Consider the following 18,412-nt stretch of genomic DNA (forward strand, 5'->3'; position numbering starts at 1 on the left):
TGCAGTGGTCTCACTGCCCTCTGGTTATAAGACAATCAGAGCAAGTCCTTGTAATGGAAGAGTACTACGTTAGCTATCTATCATGATCCATGGCCTTATAAGTCATTAATTTAGTAATTTTTTAAAGAACCAAACACGTTGTGCAAGTAGGTATAATCTCTGCCCAAACACCCTCAAAAAAGTGTGTGTGTCCACTAAATGCTTCCATGCTTATCTCCAGCATTTCTTTCTCTGCTTAGTTATTCATCTCAGGAGGGAAGGAGACTGAAGATTAGCCTCAGGCAAATGAGAATCTTTTTGTTTGTAGAATACACACAAAACTGAGAGATCCATACAGCTACTTTTTCCAACCCAAGTCAACAAAAACTTAAGAACTAGTTCTGAGCCGGTGCTTTCTCAAGTAGAGCTTGGCCAGGACCAAACATCTATTTAGAAGGAATATAACATACACATGTTAACATACTTCTCGTTACCTCCCATCTTCCTAGAATCCCAGTGTTGCCCAAACCAAAACCTGGTTATAGGTTCAGACTTGGAACAAGTAAATGAAATCTGCTTGCAATTCACCCTTTTAGTATAAAACGCCCAGTTTTACAAACGTGGTTCTGCACATTAGGTTAATATGCTAGGCTAGTTGTTCTTTAGAAAGGGATTATGTAGGTTTCTGAAAACACATGTGGCTGCATAGAATCCCTTATGTCAAGGATAAGAAGTACTGAATATAAAAGCCAACTGACAACTACTTACTTGGGTATTTATTTTGTCCAGGAATGTAAAAAATATGTACTTGTGAAAACATCATCTTTTACTTCCATCACTCACTCCATGATAAGTAAATACCCATCTTTAAAGTTTATTGAACTCAACTAGAAGCTAATTCAATCTGCATTCAAACATGTGCCCCCAAATTTTGGATCATTAGACAGGTACTATAGAAAAATTAGGGCACATCTTGTACCTAACATATCTTAGAAATATCTTTATTTTTCCATTGAAATATTATGTCAGGTGTTCCATGTTAGGGAACACTCAAGTTTCTTGTCTTCCTCTATTTGTCTCTTCCATTTTTCACCAGTTTCAATGAGTACAATAAGTTCTTGATTTGGAATTTGTTTTTGACAAACCAGCCTAGGGAGAAAATGAATGAATGAAAACTATTTGGTTAGCTGCAATTTCTTGTAACCATAAAAGTGTCTAAATGCATAAAAATTTTCTATAAATAGGAAAAAAAGCAAATTTGACCCTAAGTGGTTTTTTTTTTAAATAATCCATTTGAATTCATCAAGGGTGGAAGGAGCTATGTTTTCTTTTCCAAATCCATATCAGTTGAATTAAAAACTCTTTGGGGGTAGGAAGCAGCTCAGACCAGTGGATAGAAGAGTGAAGATTTGAAATCAGACCCATCCGAATAGCAGCTCAAGTATTTAAACCATTCTGTGAACTCTGCCAGGTTTCCTATTCAACATATGCCTGAATTTCCCATCCCATCTGTAAGATAAGGATAATAATATCTACCTGACTGGGTTGCCTTGTGCATGCAAGATTTAAGCATCTGACCCATCAAAAGCTCTCAATTAGCATTTTTTTTTCTCTATGGATTTTGCAGCATGCCCAGCTTAGGGCTTTACATAGCAGATACTCAAAGAATGCTCCCTCAATAACATAAAATCGAATACTATATCCATGTTATGAAATACGTACTTTTATATAAGGAATAATTACAATTAGTGTAAAAAATTTTTTAACTTTAGATTCTTCTAAGCTTTTGATTGCTGCCAGTTTCTCGTTTGTGTTTATCCTATCTTAGCTCTCACCCCTAAACCAAAATGGAAAATTACTGCATAATTACATTCTACTTAAATGTATGAAAAGTCACATCTCATACACTAGTCTGGGTTTGGTCAGGAAAGCAAATTCGATATCAGCAATAAGGGGAAAATGGGTGGAATATAGAAATTAAGAGTACAAATATGAGAGGATACAGCAGTGAAGGTTTCAGGAGTTGGTCACTGGAGCATCTTTTAACTAGAGAAGAGAAAAGCCATTTATTCCTGGGAAGCTTAAGAAGCTGCCACAATCATGAAATGGGACCTGGTGGAGAGATTTGGGAACTACTTTGTCTGCCACAACCTAGAGAAATCACGGTCTAGGGAAGTCAAGGAAGTGTCAGAACCACTAAGCGGGAGCTTGTAGAGAGGTCTAGATGCCAGCTGCATCTTACCATCAGGGTCTTCTCAAGTTAACAGCTTCTGCTTCACCTCCACCTTCTAAATATCACTTCAATTCCCCTTAATATCAGATTTCTCTACCTCAGCAGGGGCTGTTGGTGATGGTACCAACCAACCAAGCACAGTCCATACAATACCCTTGTTAACTCATCAACTCATCAACTCATCCTAACGTTATAACAATTTTTAACTTCCAAATAAAGACAATGACATAATGCTTCCACCTGAACTAATGCAATCATCCATCATACAGCCAAAGACAGGCTAACCATTCAACAAAAGAGAAGACAGACAAAAAGTCCACGTCACTGCCAGTTCTTCAAAACACAAAACGAGATAAGCCCACTGTCCAGAGATGATGTAGACTTAGGTTCAAACTCTAGCTCTCCTATTTGACCATCATATGACCTCTGATAAATTACATACCTCTCTGGATCTTAACTTCCCCAACTGAAAAAAATGAGAAAACCTGTCTTCTAAGATTCCTTTAAGGATTTGCAATGTGAAATGTCTAGCTTATACTAAGTGCTCAACAAATAGTAGCTTTCATCAATATTCATTCTAAGTGACATGGATAAATTAACATTTCTGGCTGATGAACTTTCCTGATGTTCAACAATATACTGAATTGTTTTCATACCCAGGTATATATACAGTTGCATATTTCATAAATGTTCTAAAACAAACATTAGCTGAAATTTCCAAATTTAAATAATCAATTTCTTCTTCCTGCTTAGATAATCTAAATATAAGTATACAGAAGGGTAGTTAAACAGTCAAGAGTTGGCACCAAAACCGAAGAAAAGGAAAGGCTAAAGATGTGAATTATATACAAGTTGCAAGTTCAGCTCCTGAATCATAGGAAATTTGCTCTTTATCCCAAAAGGCATCAGTCTTATTGTATCTAAATTATGCCAAGGGTGACTTCAGGGAGGACTTGGCTTTCCTACTACAAAGATCTAACCCATAGGTCTGTAACTTAATGCTCTGACTTCATATCAGAGGAGAAAAATCTCAACTCAATTATCCCACCAAAAAACACAAATTTGTTGACACTGGCAGGCTACAACACCATGAAAAATTATAATTGGAGAGAAAAGACCAAAAAAAATGTGTGAAAGTCAGAATACTTGAGATGTATCTCTTCATAACTTGGATGGTTATTCTTTTATTTGGTCAAAGCATACTGAAGGTTTTCAATTGTTTGTACTGAAATCCATCCATACTTATGATATAATATCCAAAACGCAGCCAGCAATCTCAACCTTTAAGGCTACCAACCACAAAAAATTACTTAGCACAACAATGATCTTTCTTAACCATAAATGACGTTAGGTTAGGCCAAGCTTCCTAGACAGACTTGGGTTGAAACTGCTCTTTACCCTAGGGCTATTGACTGTGTAATATGCATGCATTAGAGGGGGGAAAGGCAAACATGAAAGGTAAGTGAATTAAATTAACTCTTAAAATACCTCAAATTTTTATTAAATGGGGACATAGACTTTTTGAACAGTAGTTCTTTGAATTAAATAATTTCTCACTATGTGTGCTATGTGCAAAAATCCTAGAAAGTGTAGATGCTTAAAATTATGTTTATGATTCAAAAAAATCAATTGCATGTCAAATATAGGGTTGTATAGACAAATCTCAACTAATCTCACTGGAGTATTTTGCTCTACCACTATAATAACAGGACTTACGAGAAAAATTATACTAGAGGCATACTATTCAAAACCTAAACATTTTGAAACCAGAGTCTCTATAGTAATCTTTCAATTTTTGAACATTTCTAATTGTGGCAAACTTTTCCATCCTTAGAGGAGACATGCGTATTGTTCCTAATTTTATCTCCTGGAAAACTGGAAAAAAAATAAATTTCTATTTGGTAAGAACTCCCCAAATGATACCATGTTTGTTTTCTTTCCTCTAAGCTAAATGTATATAATTTTTAAAATATGAGTTAGGTTTCTGACCTTTCGTTATTTTGTGTGCTTTTCCTTGAAAAGCTTTCTGTTTTTCAGAATCACCTGCCAAGTGTGTCATCTCAGTAAAGTGAGATGAATGAGGTGAGATCTGCCATGGGCTGTTATTACTCTCTATCACCTCCTTGTCACTGTGGCCTACCTATATATTTATCAAGCCCAAGATTGAATTAAGGTCTAAGCAGACATATTACATCATTGACTTGTCATGAGCTCATATTTGACAAAACAAAACAAAACAAAACAAAACCCAAAAACCTCTGGTCCTTTTTTTTAAATAAATTAATGTTAGGACACATCTTGCCCATTCTATATTTTGTTAGTTGATTTGTAAATTCACTGTAATAGTTTCCATTAATCCCTATTACACTTCAGCTTCTTGAACTTATTAGTCCTTTATTTCAAGCTGGCTCTAAATCTCTATTCTGTCATCTAATACATTTGCTAAACTTCCAAAGTCCATGTTAACCCCATGTTTCCTGAACACATCAACAATGCTGAGCAGGCATAACCTCAAATAGCCACTGCACAAAACAGAACAGGCTAGAATATCTGTAACACTTTTTTCATCAATCAACTTACAAGCTTTATTCAGCAAAGGAATCTGGGAAATTTGAAGGACCTTATTCTAAGTCAACTCAGAATCACTAACAGCAAGCACTTTGCTTTTTCAAAGAGCTCAAAAGATACCTTTTAATTAATCCGTTGGGGCATTTCATTCTAAAGTGATAATCAAGCTCATCAATCCATAGTGTTTAAAATATTTTTTTTTAATTTCAGAATTTAATATTTATTTTAGTAGTATTTGCCCATATCCAGTTTTTCAATACCTCTATCACTGTCCTAGACAGTTAACAAATGTCAAAACTAGTTAGAAGCTCACCACCATATTCTCTGTTCATGAGGAAATGTAGAAACCAAAGAGAGCTATGTGAATGCAGGATTCTCTTCCATTTTCATATCCCCTGGATTCAACATTGCATTATAATGAAGACTGAATAGATTGGACTTGAAAATTGTTTTCAATATTTCTAACAAAACAGAAGTAGTAGGTAATAGAACATTTCAAGATCAGCTCAGAGGATAACATTTTTCATGATCCATTCTTCGAATTCCTCAAGCTTTGATATCTAATCTTATACAAATGCTAAGATCAATATTCATTCATCCTCAATATTATCTTACTCATCTTCATCATCATTAACCTTATTCATCTTCAATATTATCTTAGTTATCTCTGTTTTTGTTTTTGTTTCATTTTCACATTTTAGAATTATCCTATCAGGTTACACACACATAAATGCAAGCACATAAAAAAGTGATGGAATTTTGGGAGGGGGGGGATGACACTGACTCTAAATCAATTTAGGGAGAATTGAAATATTGAATGGTTGGGAAAAGGGAGTAACTGGGTGATGGGCATTAAGGAAGGCATAGATGTAATGAACACTGGGTGTTACATGCAATTGATGAACAACTGAACTCTACATCTGAAACTATTATGTACTATATGTTAATTAATTGAATTTAAATAAAATAAGATTAAAAACACACACAAAAAAAGAAATACTGAATGTAGTATATCTTTCCATTTATTTAGATCTTTTCCTAATGTTTCTCAACAACGTGTTACGGTATAGAGGTTTTGCACATCTGATAGATTTATTCCTAGGTATTTCATATTGTTATAACATTATAATGGCTGTATTATTAATTTTTTATCTTTCATTTGTTTTATTCCTGGGGTATAAAATAAAATTGATTGAGCTAAATTATAACAACTTTGCTAAGTTTTCAAATTAATTCTCATAATTTATCATTGGGTTTTTCTACCTAATAATATCATCTGTGGATATTTATAATTTCATTTCTTCTCATGTAAACTTCATAGCTGTTACTTATTTTCATTGTCTTCTAGAACTCAAAATTCTCCCTGTTTACTTTTAAGTAAAATTTAACTGTAAGGTTTTGGGTAAATGCCCTTTATCAGATTAGGAAACTTTGCATGCATGCAAATTGGGGAAGGGGCAAATGAAGAAGGAAAGAAAAAGTCCCAAGCAGGCTCCACATTCAGGGTAGAGCCTAATGCAGGGTTCAATCCCACAACCCTGAGATCATGACCTGAGTGGAAATCAAGAGTCCGACACTCAACCAACTGAGCCACCGAGACACCCTTATACTAAAAAATCTTTTTAATCATACATTTTCTCAAATTATTTTACATCTATTTATAATACTTTTGTCTTTTGATCTTTCAATGTGATGAATTACATGTATGTATCTTCAAAATTTAAATCAACCTTATATTCCTAGAATAAAAAAAAATTAGCTGAGTGACATACTGTTAGATTTGATTAGTAATGATTTTGTTTAGGAGCTCTGGACATTTGTTCATATATGAGATTTTCCAACTTTTCTCCTTTTGTCTGGTTTGGTAGTAAAGTTTAGAGACTTCCATGAAATGAGACTGGGGATTGCCCCTCCCCCACTATTTTTTGGAAAGATTTATAAATGATTGCCACTAAGATTTTTTTTAATGTTTAACAGAATTGAATAAGGAAAGATGAGCCCAGAATTGTCTTTGAAAGAAGGAAAGTATTTAATCGTGGATCAATTGTTTAAGAGTTAAAGAACCATTCTTATTATCTACTTTTCTAGAGTGAGTTTTATTATCTTTTTATTTTTTCCCTAGGAATAGGTCTATTTCATCTAAGTTTTCAAGTTTAGTGGCCTTGGGATGCTCAAAATATCTTCTTATTACCTTTCTAGTATCTGCCGGATCTATAGTAATATCCCCCTGTTCATTAGTGACATTTATTATTTGTGTCTTCTCTATCTTTTCCCTGATCAATCTCCCCCGGGATTTACAAACTCTATTGATCTTTTCATAAAAACTAACAATTGGTTTTGTTAGTCTTCTCTATTATTTTTGCTATCTAATTAATTTCTGTTCTAATATACTTAGTTTTATAATTTGTTTTTTTTAATTGTTTCCATTTTAATTCTAGTATAGTTAACGAAGAGTGTGATATTCATTTCAGGTGTACCATATAGTGATTCAAAATTCCATACAACAGTCAGTGCTGGTCACAAGTGCCCTCCTTAATCCCCATCATCCCACCCACCTCCCTTCTGGTGATCATGAGTTTGTTCTCTACAGTTAGGAGTCTGTTTCTCAGTCTGCCTCTCTCTTTTCTTTTCCCTTTGCTCATTTGTTTTCTTTTTAAATTCCACATATGAATGAAATCATATGGTATTTGTCTTCCTCTGACTGATTTATTCCACTTAACATTACACTCTCTAGCTCCATCCGTGTTATATCAAATGGCCAGATTTCATTTTTTTAATGACTGAATAATATCTAATTGGGTATATATACCACATCTTCTTTATCCATTCATCAGTTGATGGACACATGGGTAGCTTCCATAATTCGGCTATTGCAAATAGTGTTGCTATAAACATAGGGGTGCATGTATCCCTTTGAATTAATGTTTTTGTATTTGGGGAGTAAATGCCCAGTAGTGGAATTACTGGGTCATAAGAGAGTTTTACTTTTAACTTTTTAGGCATTTCCATATACTGTTTCCCACAGTGGCTGCCCCAGGATGCATTCCCACCAACAATGCACAAGGTTTCCTATTTATTCACATCCTCATCAACCCTCCTTGTTTCTTCTGGTTTTGATTTTAGCCTTCTGACAAGTGGAAGGTGATATCTCATTATAGTTTTGATTTGCATTCCCCTGATGATGAAGGATGTTGAGCATCTTTTCATGATTCTGGGTTTTTGTTTTCGTTTTTTTTAATTTCTAGAATCTACTATTACAAACTGTTGCTCTGTTTCTCACTTCTTGGGAGATGGATGTTTAACTTATTAATCCTCCTGTTTTCTTCTTTCCTAAATATTCAGTTAAGTCTCTAAATACTACTTTACTTATAATCTCCAATTTAAATACACAATTTTCCAGGGATGGCTAGCAATTCCTGTACAGATGGATGAAAGATTATGCCAGACTTTGCTGTGAAAGAGAGGAGAAGGCATGGGGGTCCAAGCTCAGAGACAAAGACCTTTTGCTCTTCTTTGCTCCCGCTTTTATTGGTCCTTCAGGATAATCACACATCCTTATCACTGTTTCTCAAGCAAAGACAAAGAGTCTTCCTCGAACTAGGAGGATCTGTTTACCAGAAAGATAGGATATGCTAATCTACATGTTCTAGGAGTTCTGCTAAGCATAGCCTAAGAGACAATGCATAATCTCTTAGATCACAGGGTGGCTGTTTGGGCTAAGAAAGTTTTGGGGAAGGTAACTTCCCGCAGTATTCCAATGGCAGAGTGGTCATGCAAGCCTCGGCATTCCAAAGGCCTGCTCCATTCTTCAAAACCGTCCTGCCCCCAGCGTTTCTGTGTTATACTTTAGCAAGCCAGGTATTATGGCTGATTTCATGCTCTACATTAACCCCAATAATGTTTCATTGTAATTTCATTATCATATCAGTCACTCATAAATATATGAGGGTTTTCTACCTTGTATTGATTTTTAGATTAATTGCATTATGATCAGATAATCTGTCTATATTTTTCAAAAATTCTTGAGAAGAGCTCATCCAGAGTCTCTTCCACCTCATTTCCTGGCACTAATGAAGGTCTTCCCTTGTGTTTCCTCCCCACTTGAAAGACCTCCCATTTCTTTAGCCCAGCACCGTCCAATAGAACTTTCTGTGATGACAGAAATGTTCTATATCCACACTGTTCCATAGAGCGATCAGTAACCACAGTTTAACTACTGGGATCTTAAAATGTAACTAATGTAACTGAGAAAATTTTTAATTTTAGTTTTTTGACTAAATGAAACATATGTAAATAATCAAGGGGGGTTGTGCATTTGGGGCAGCACAACACGAGTTAACTCTTCCTCTCTCTGTGAGTCGGGATCCAGTCAGAAAGGAGTTATTTGAACTGAGAAAAAGTTACATAAATAATTGTTAACTAATTATATGTATTTTTAAAAGATTTATTGATTTATTTCAAAGACAAAGAGGGAGAAAGAGAGCAAGAAGGGGGAAGGGTAGAAGGGAGAGAGAGAAAATCTCAAGGACACTCCCCACTGAGCACAGAGCCCAACATGGGACTTGATCCCGGGCCCTGAGATCACCACCTGAGCCAAAACCAAGAGTCAGACATTCAACCATCTGAGCCACCCAGGTGCCCCTATGAATTTTTTAAGTAGAGAAAAAAGAATTCTAACACATCACAAAAGTAGCAACTGTAGGAAGCAGCTTCCTCCTTCAGAGCTGAGGAAACAAAAGAAAGACTCCAGAATATTTTAACTTCGGAGCTTGGAGGAGAGGCCTCCATGAGCTGGAAGTTAGACCTCTCAAGAAGGCATTGGGGGTGAAGGGAAGGGATCACACAATGAAGCTGGTTTGGTAAGTGAAGGAAAAACTGAAGACCCCATTCAGCTGCCATGGCATAAAGGAACCGCTACTGCCAAGATCAAGGAGGTAGGGCAATGCTTGAAGAACTTCAAGGACACAGGAAGTCCTCAGAAACCAAGCAGCAGCAAGCCCCTTCAGCCTCCTCCAGCCATGCGTCTCCCTCTTGCGCCCTCTGCTGGCAGAACCTAACAGGACAAACCAAAGGCAGCCTACAGAGTCCAAGTCCCAACACTTCAGAGGGTAAGCTCAAAGCTTAGAGCTGAAATTGCACCCTCTTCTTTGTTTCTCCATCCTCCCCTTCTCTCCTACTTTCCCCAAGCCCAATCTCATCAGGTCTCTGGGAAAAAAAAGTAGAGCAGGAAACATGCCTCTGGCGAACCTTCCAGTATTTACACTGATCAACAGTTTCTCAGGTCTTTGTTTCAATTTCAGAGGAAGATAGGGAAGAAAAATTGGCCCCCAATGTATGAGAGAGAAAGGGAGAAGAGAGTCCACAAAGAGCAATCCAATGTAAAGCTGTAAATCCCTATTTTTTACCATACTTCCATATTTTTACTTACTTTTGATAAAGACGTTGGCAGAAAGAAATATTTTCTACTAAAAGAGAAATAGAACAAGAGGAGTAAGTGGGAAAGGGCAGCTTCAGTGTTGCAAAGCAGGAGGAATTGGAGGGGACCATGGAGAACACATGTGTGTCGAAAGAGGGCAATAGCCCGCCAGCCAGCCATAGACTGTGAGTCCAGCATCCCCAGATCTCCTCATTTTTTAAGAGATTCCAGAAATCTGGATTTCTATGTGAAAGCTTCTAATTTAAAATGTTAGCTCAATTTTTTTGTAAAATGCTGTGTAAGCCAAACAAAACACTGTCATGGGCCAAATCTTGCCTGTGGGCCAGCCAGAGTCTAGGATTTGTGCAGTACCACATACAGATAAAACAGGATCTGTGGCAATATACAGACCTCGAGTACCCATCACATCCCCCATAAGAAAGAATAACCTCGTTCAACATTATGTGACAACCCAATTTTAATGCAACTTTAGTTGCTTAGGTTAACTTTCTTTTTGTTCTTCCTTTTGTTATTTCCTTTTATTTCTTTTTTTTTCTTGTTACTGTCAATGATGTTAAGACAAAGTCAGTCTGACCTAGCCCTGTCAGCTATAAGCATGATCACTTATTTCAATGTGGAGTTAATTTAAAATGAACACTCTGGGAGAAATAAACTATATAAATCAAATATATAAGCATTATTCTAAAGTTTTGGACTTTGCTTCAAGAGAGTTGGCATCTCTTTAGTTTCACTGTGAGAGCAACAACCAGTCACTGGGGTATCTAGTAGGATATGTAAACTGGAAGCAAACTGAAATGAATGCTAATATATACATTCATATACATGTATGCATTGTACATACAGTATAATCATATATTAAAGCCCATGGCTTTGGAAGAAAGTTCTGAACAGCTCTAATATAAAATTATAAGGTATATTGCAAAATAGAATATGTAGACTTTCAAATTGGAATTCAAAGTTTTGTGACATTTGTCAATATTTGCCAAACTTTTCAGTAGGTTCTTCGATGCCTGATTCTTTGTTTGAGTATCAGAAAATCTTTTCCCCATATGGAAGCTTTACACATATTTCTAAGCCACATGGAATAGACACGTTGACTTGTATGCAAAAGATTTGTGGTCTTTGCAAAGTCATTACAATTTCTCTTGTGGTACAGATGAAGCCATAAATAAATATATGTACACATATTACATAAATTGTCGCATATGTTTTTGAGTATCTTATTTGCTCTGACTCATCAGAGGTAAATCACTGCATAGGCCCATACTCAAAGGAAGTATGCGCAGTGGGTTTCATCAAATATAGTATTTTTCTTCTCTTTCTACCCTCATCCAATTCCAATAAGTACTTTACCTACACTAATTTCCATCAACTTAACCTATACTGGTTATTCTTGTAAAAAAACAAATGTCAAAGAGTATTGAAAACATGATATTTTTTCCTTCTAAAACTTTGTCCTTTTTTTTAATGTAAGCTAAAAAGAAAAGATAATCATTCTGTTAGAAACTTAGCCAACTGCATCTTCAGGTCTTCCTCTGTATAATATATATTTTTAGTATGTCCTTCATACTAAATCTCTAATAGTAATCATTTCACAGGCTTTTGTGCTCAGAAAGAAAAATAAAGGAGACCTTGAGATTATAAGAGCATTGACTAGTATTAAATGTGAGAATTTGATACCCAAAAGGAATAGCTTTTGTTCAAGTTTACTTTGGTTTTAAAAATTAATATTTATTTATTTGAGTAATAAATTCATAAACCTAATTCATTCTTATACTTTTAAGTTCAACAGGCAAAATTTATTCCTCCATTTATAACTCAAAAAATATTAACAATCACTTCTAAGGAGCCTGAGATTACTTTATAAACACATTAAAAAGTTAATTTAGGGGCACCTGAGTGGCTCAGTCAGTTAAGCATCTGACTCTGGTTTTGGCTCAGGTGGTGATCTCAGGGTCATGAGAAAGCCCCAAGGTGGGCTCTGCACCCCGCATGTCTGCCTCCCTCTGTCTCTGCCCCTCCCCCTCGCTCTCAGGGACATGCACGCACACACACTGTCTCTTTCCCTCTCAAATAAATACATAAAATCTTTTTTAAAAATTTTAAAAAGTTAGTTTAGATTTCTTTAAATATTTTTAATTGCATCTATATCTATTTGGATACTTAATTGTCCAATTTACAAAAATACTTAAAATCTTTCATATATTAACTCTTCTATACATAATAAACTTATAGACACGATGGACATCAAGTTCTCTTAAATATTCCAATATTATGCATAATCTTTGAACTTTGACTTTAAAACCACAAGCCTAAAATGATTATGCATTAGGCTACACATTTTGAATTAGAATCCTTATCTAATGTTATTTTAGTGAGTGATGGTTGACATGAAGACTAATAACCAATAAGCTTCCAGATTCATGGTAAAAATGTGCTTTGAAGATAGGTCGGGCCATGTGATTTGTTTTGGTCAATAAAATAAGAGCAGAAGCAACATGTATTGCTTTGAGGCCAGAAAACTTCAAGAGGCAGTGCTATGTTTTCTTCCCCCAGAAACATTGATCAGCATTGCTCCAGATGGTGGTGACTCTGTCCATGTCAGTCCCTGGTATCTTCCTGTCCTTCCTTTTGTAACAACATGGATGGAAACTGAGGACATTATGCCAAGTGAAATTAGTCAGAAAAGAAAAATATCATGTGTTCTCTCTTATATTTGGAATCTGAAAAAGGCTTTCTACTTAGAGAGTAGACTGGTGGTTGTGAAGAGTTAGGTGCTGAGGAATATGGGGAGATGTTGGTCAAAGGGTACAAACTTCCAGGTAAAAGATGAATAAGTTCTGAGGATATAGCCACCCAGGCACCCCTAGAATGATTAAAGTTTTAAAGACTGATAATACCAAGTGAAAATGTGGATCTACAGGAAATCTCAAACATTATTAATGGGAATATAAAATAATGTCATTGCTTTTGAAAAAAAATATACTTTAAGTTATATGTAACACCTACACATGACCAAGTATTTCCAAAAAATATAAAACTATATTTCTACCCAACATCTTCTATTTGAATTTTTAAAGAACTTTATTCAGAATAGCCCAAACTAAAAATATCCCAAGTGTTCATTAAATAGTTAATGGATTAACACATCATGGCATATTCACACAAGAAAATACTACTCAATAGTAAAAGAATATGAATATAAGGGAATAATCTCTTATATATACAATATTGTAAATTAATTTTAAAGCATTTTGCTAAGTAAAAGAAGCCAGGTACAAACACTACATGTTATATGATTCCATAAACTACAGTGTAATGTGTAAAGAAAAACAATTATCTAAGGGCACTGAAGACTGAGCAAAGCAGACAGATGTTACAGGTAAGTCAACACTTGGTAGAAGAGAATAATCCTAGGTAAGCTTCCTAGTTTTACCACTCAGAGCCTGAAGGCAGACACCATTAGCGCAATGTTGTGCAACTACAATATGGATGTGATAAGACTTTTTTAATAGACTGATGAACCAAGAAGGGCAGAGTCTGGGACAACTACACAGCTGAAAAATTAAGAAGGGGCAGAGTGAAGTGAGGGGAGGATCTCTAAAAAGAGAGACAAGGTAGAAACACCACATTGTGCCTAAATATTTGGCTGAACTTGCCATGCACCACATGGAAAAAAATGTAGTTTGAGTTCTGTCAAACTGCACACACACACACACACACACACACACACACACACACACATCAACATTCTTTGAAAGTATATAACCTAATCCAGAATCTCTACAATGTATAATTCATACACAGAACACAAATCAAAATTACACAAATTTCAATGAAACAGAAAAATGCCACACTCAAAGAAAAAAACAATCAACAAAGACAAAACTAGAGATGGATCAAGATGTTGGCTACTATAATTATCTTCATGGATATGGAAATACACTGATGATGAATAAAAAGACAAATTTCAGCAAAGGAATAGAAGCTATAAAAGAATAAAAAATAAATTAAAAACTGAAAAATACAATCTGAAATAAAAATTTCACCTAACGGGATTAACAACATATGGAAGATAAAGTAAATGAACTTTAAGATAGATAAATAATAAATTAGATAAGAGAGACAATTAAATGCAAAAAACCTGAACAGACTCAGAAAAACTGCAACAATTAAAGATGGTCTAACATATAAGCAGTGATAGTACCAGGAGAGAAAAAAAATAACAGAACAGAATAAATGTATGAAGAAATGTGGCTTATTTCTCGAATTTGGTGGAAAACATAAATGTACAAATTCAAGCTCATTAGAACACAAGCATAGTAAATGCAGGAAAATAGCATCTACACACATCCAGTCAAATTTACGCTTCATTTGAAAGTTTTGAAAGCAGCCAGAGAAAAACAACATATTAAACAACATACAGGAGAACAAAATTTACTTGAGATCAGTCAAGGTAACTCTTCAATCACCACGACGTAACACAGAGATGTCAGAAATACTAGAAATCTTGTAGATACTGACTGAACAAATAAGAGATTTCCTGAGATGCTCAAAATGAGGCTATTAATTATTTCAGCTGGCGTAGGTAGTGGAAAAAGCACTGTACTTGGGGTAGAAGAGCTCAGTTAAGGTTCACATTGACCATCAAGTAGCTGAGATTCTGAACAAGTTCCTTAGACTCTCTAACTCTCTAAGTTGAATCTGCTTATCTTTAAAATTGAAACACTTGCTCCACAAGGTCCTTGTGAAGATGACCTAAGATAATTCACATGAAGGGGTGCCTGGGTGGCTCAGTCTGTTAAAGGGGCTGCCTTCAGCTCAGGTGGGATCTCAGGGTCCTGGGACCAAGCCCTGCATTTGGCTCCCTGCTCAGTGGGGAGTTGGCTCGTCCTTCCCCCTCTGCCCCTACCTGTGCTCCACCCCGCTTGTGTGCCCACACTCTCTCCCTGTCTCTCCCTCTCAAATAAACAAATGAAATCTCGAGAAAAAGTTGATCCATGTGAAAACGTCTCTTTTTAACATAGACAAATTATAATATTTATAACATTTAGTTGAATCTAAATGATGTTTCATGTTTGAGTATTTCTTACAAAGATACACTGTTTCATTTCTGCAAAAAGGCCATAATTTTGGTACCATTTTTCTGTATCAATGGTTTATGGACTAAAAATAATTGTCTAATATAAACGCAAATTACCTGTTGACATCTGCAAAATTCCTTAAATCTTTAAAATCTTGTCCATATATGTCCTCTCACTCCCTAGCATGGTAACAGAAATTTTAATTTAATGCTTCTAGTTGTTGATTTTCTACAACTGACCATCCTCCAGAATTTCCTTACATGGACTTTTAAAAATCATTCTTATATTAAGATTTCTAATAAATTGAAATTAGTTTTCCTTAAAATTATTTGAGAATTTTATTTTGCATTTGCCATTCATTCCATCACATTAAACATCACCATCTAATATCTACCTCCAAATAGCTACTAGTATTTTTAACATTTGTACCACAATAAACTTGGATGGTTTAATAGTTGTAAAAGTATACTGCCATGTTTAGCTGTACTGCTATTGCATGTAAAATCAGGACTTTGAAAAGCACATCAAATAGACACAAATGTACATTTTTTTATCTAGCAAGATTCAATTTATTGAGGTAGGCTGTTTTATATAGAAATATCTCAAATAGGAATATGTTTTCTTCTTTTATGAATTAATATTTCCAAAAAGAGATACCTTATTTGACAAAGTTTCAGAAACAAACTAGGACCTCCTACCAAATGAAGTGGTCAAAAAGACAAAATATGATTAAATCACCAATAATACTATGTTTTTATTCACTGGAATCTGGAGATTAAAAAAAAATGCACTCTACTCTAAACCATGTTAGGTTGGAATTATTACCCTAATACTGTGAAGAAAATTTTCATTAAGTCACAGATTTTTATGTGTGAAGTACAAGCAGAGAATTATCTTTAGGAAATGGGAGAAAATTACAACTACTTTTCAAATGTAACCTTGACATTTTGAAAAGTGCAGTCATGGATCTGTCCCCATGGAGACAAATATTTTACCCTTCATTTCTGCACCAAAATTCAGCACTTCATAGCCAGATCTGATCTAGTCTCCATGGTCTGTCTTATGGGGGTTATATGCTTATAAAGCTATGTCCCAATGAACAGCAAAAACTCACTGAATGTTTCTGTTCTCCACCCTTTCAATTGATACTGACAGTAATCCTTTTTTTTAAACCACAGGTTTTTCAAGATAAAAATCTGTTTTTATGCAGTAAAATAGATGATTCAGTCAGAAGAAAAAGTTTGTGAGAACTTCACGCAACCACAATCCCTGGGATTAAAAATTAGACCCTGTGGCCCCATTCTCCCAGTAGGACACACTTACAGAAATCAACATCACTTACAAACATCCAGAGTTTGCCTTCATTTTACCCCTGATTAATGATAAGTGGAAGAAATGTTTAGAGTCACAAAAATCCACCACTATGTACATCATTATTTTCTTTTTTTCTCCTCTTTGCATTGAGACAATCTATACAAAACTGCTTTACTTGTCCCTAAAATAAATTAGTTGTCCAATAATATGTTCATTTTGGTCTTTTAATGGTTTTGTTTCAATCATTTTTCCCTTTATACCTTGAAAAGATACTAATTAAGAAATTCTAATCAATGCAGTCAAACAGCAGACCTCATGTTTATTATTTGCAGAACTTTCTAAATCTCTAGAATAAAAAAAAAACTTTAGAATGAATCTCATCACTGGCAAGTTCTTACTGGTCATTTCATACGTGTGAATCATCAAAAGTTTGCCTCTGTGTACACTGAGGAATAGGAGAACTTAGATTGTTGTCACTATGCCAATGTACTGGACTTAAGCATTATCTCTTCTTATATTTCAATGTTGTTGTCTATCATGGGGTCTGAGGACCTGGCCTTCGAAAGCACTACAGAACTTGCTTTCAATGCCAACACAGTAATTTCACTTCAACACCGTATCATAATATATCTAAACAACAAAATCACATAGTTAACCCAATCGAATTCAATCACTTACTCATTTCAGGGTGTTATTTTTTTTAATCGCTTTATATTTTTACTGTCCACATAGAATTTTGCCTTTATGTACCCCCATCTCCAGAGTAGGCATATCAAACATTATGAACACAGATCACTTCCAAAGGCAAAAGCTTTCTGATAATTCATTTCATGCATTACAATTAGGTTTTTAACCTAATTGATTTTCCTCATGGAAAATTTTAACACACAAAATTACATAGTGCATTTGTTTGTTTACTTACTTGCCATCTCTCTTCTACACTAGAATATCAGTTTTAGGAGGGCAGGAACTGTATTTCTTTGCCGCTAGATCCTCATTGAATGCAGTGCCTAGCACACATCAGATGGACAATAAAGATTTGTTGGATGAATGAGCAAATAAACAAAAGCACAGTGAATGTCTGTCTGCACTTGTTCAATCTTATGGAGGGTCAGGAATTTACACTATTCGGTGAGACAGGATGGCTCCAATGGAATGGAATTGAGTATTTTGCTTCTCTTAGGTCAGTTAGGCTCTGTCAAAGAACCAGGTTAGGGTGTGGTTAAATCCCCCTGAGGGCTAACATTGTGAAAAAAAGAATGCACATGGTTCCCATGAGAACCTGGTAAAACTTCAAGAGATCAATGTGTGGGGAGTGGGGGGGCTATGACTGGGTCCCTGTGGAGTTTTTATCTCTTAGACTTGTCCATACTGAGCTTCTAGAAGTTGTCAACGTTCAGCTTTCTCTACCCCAATACTGCTCCTAGTTTTCTGCCGGTGGGTTTTTGCCATAGTAATCTATGATTCTCTGTATTCGCCTCTCTTTCCAATTCTAGGGACAGCAGTCTTGCTTGTAAACTCACTCCTCTCAAAGATCTCAGAGGGGCTGTTGCCTTTTTAGTTTGTTCACTTTTTTTCTTCTTAGAATACAGTGGCAACTTCCCAACTTCTTATATGGTGGACAAGTCCAACTATGTGTTCTTCATTCTATTTAAGAAATCTTTGCCAGACAGAAAATCAATTTCTCCTATTCTTTTTTCTAGAAGTTTCATAATTTGGGGTTTATAGTTAGGTCTATGACTCATTTGAGTTTGTTTTTGTGTATGATAGGAGGTAAAATTTGAGATTCATTTTATT

The sequence above is a fragment of the Martes martes genome (assembly GCF_963455335.1).
Source record: "Martes martes genome assembly, chromosome: 16".
Lineage (NCBI taxonomy): Eukaryota > Metazoa > Chordata > Mammalia > Carnivora > Mustelidae > Martes > Martes martes.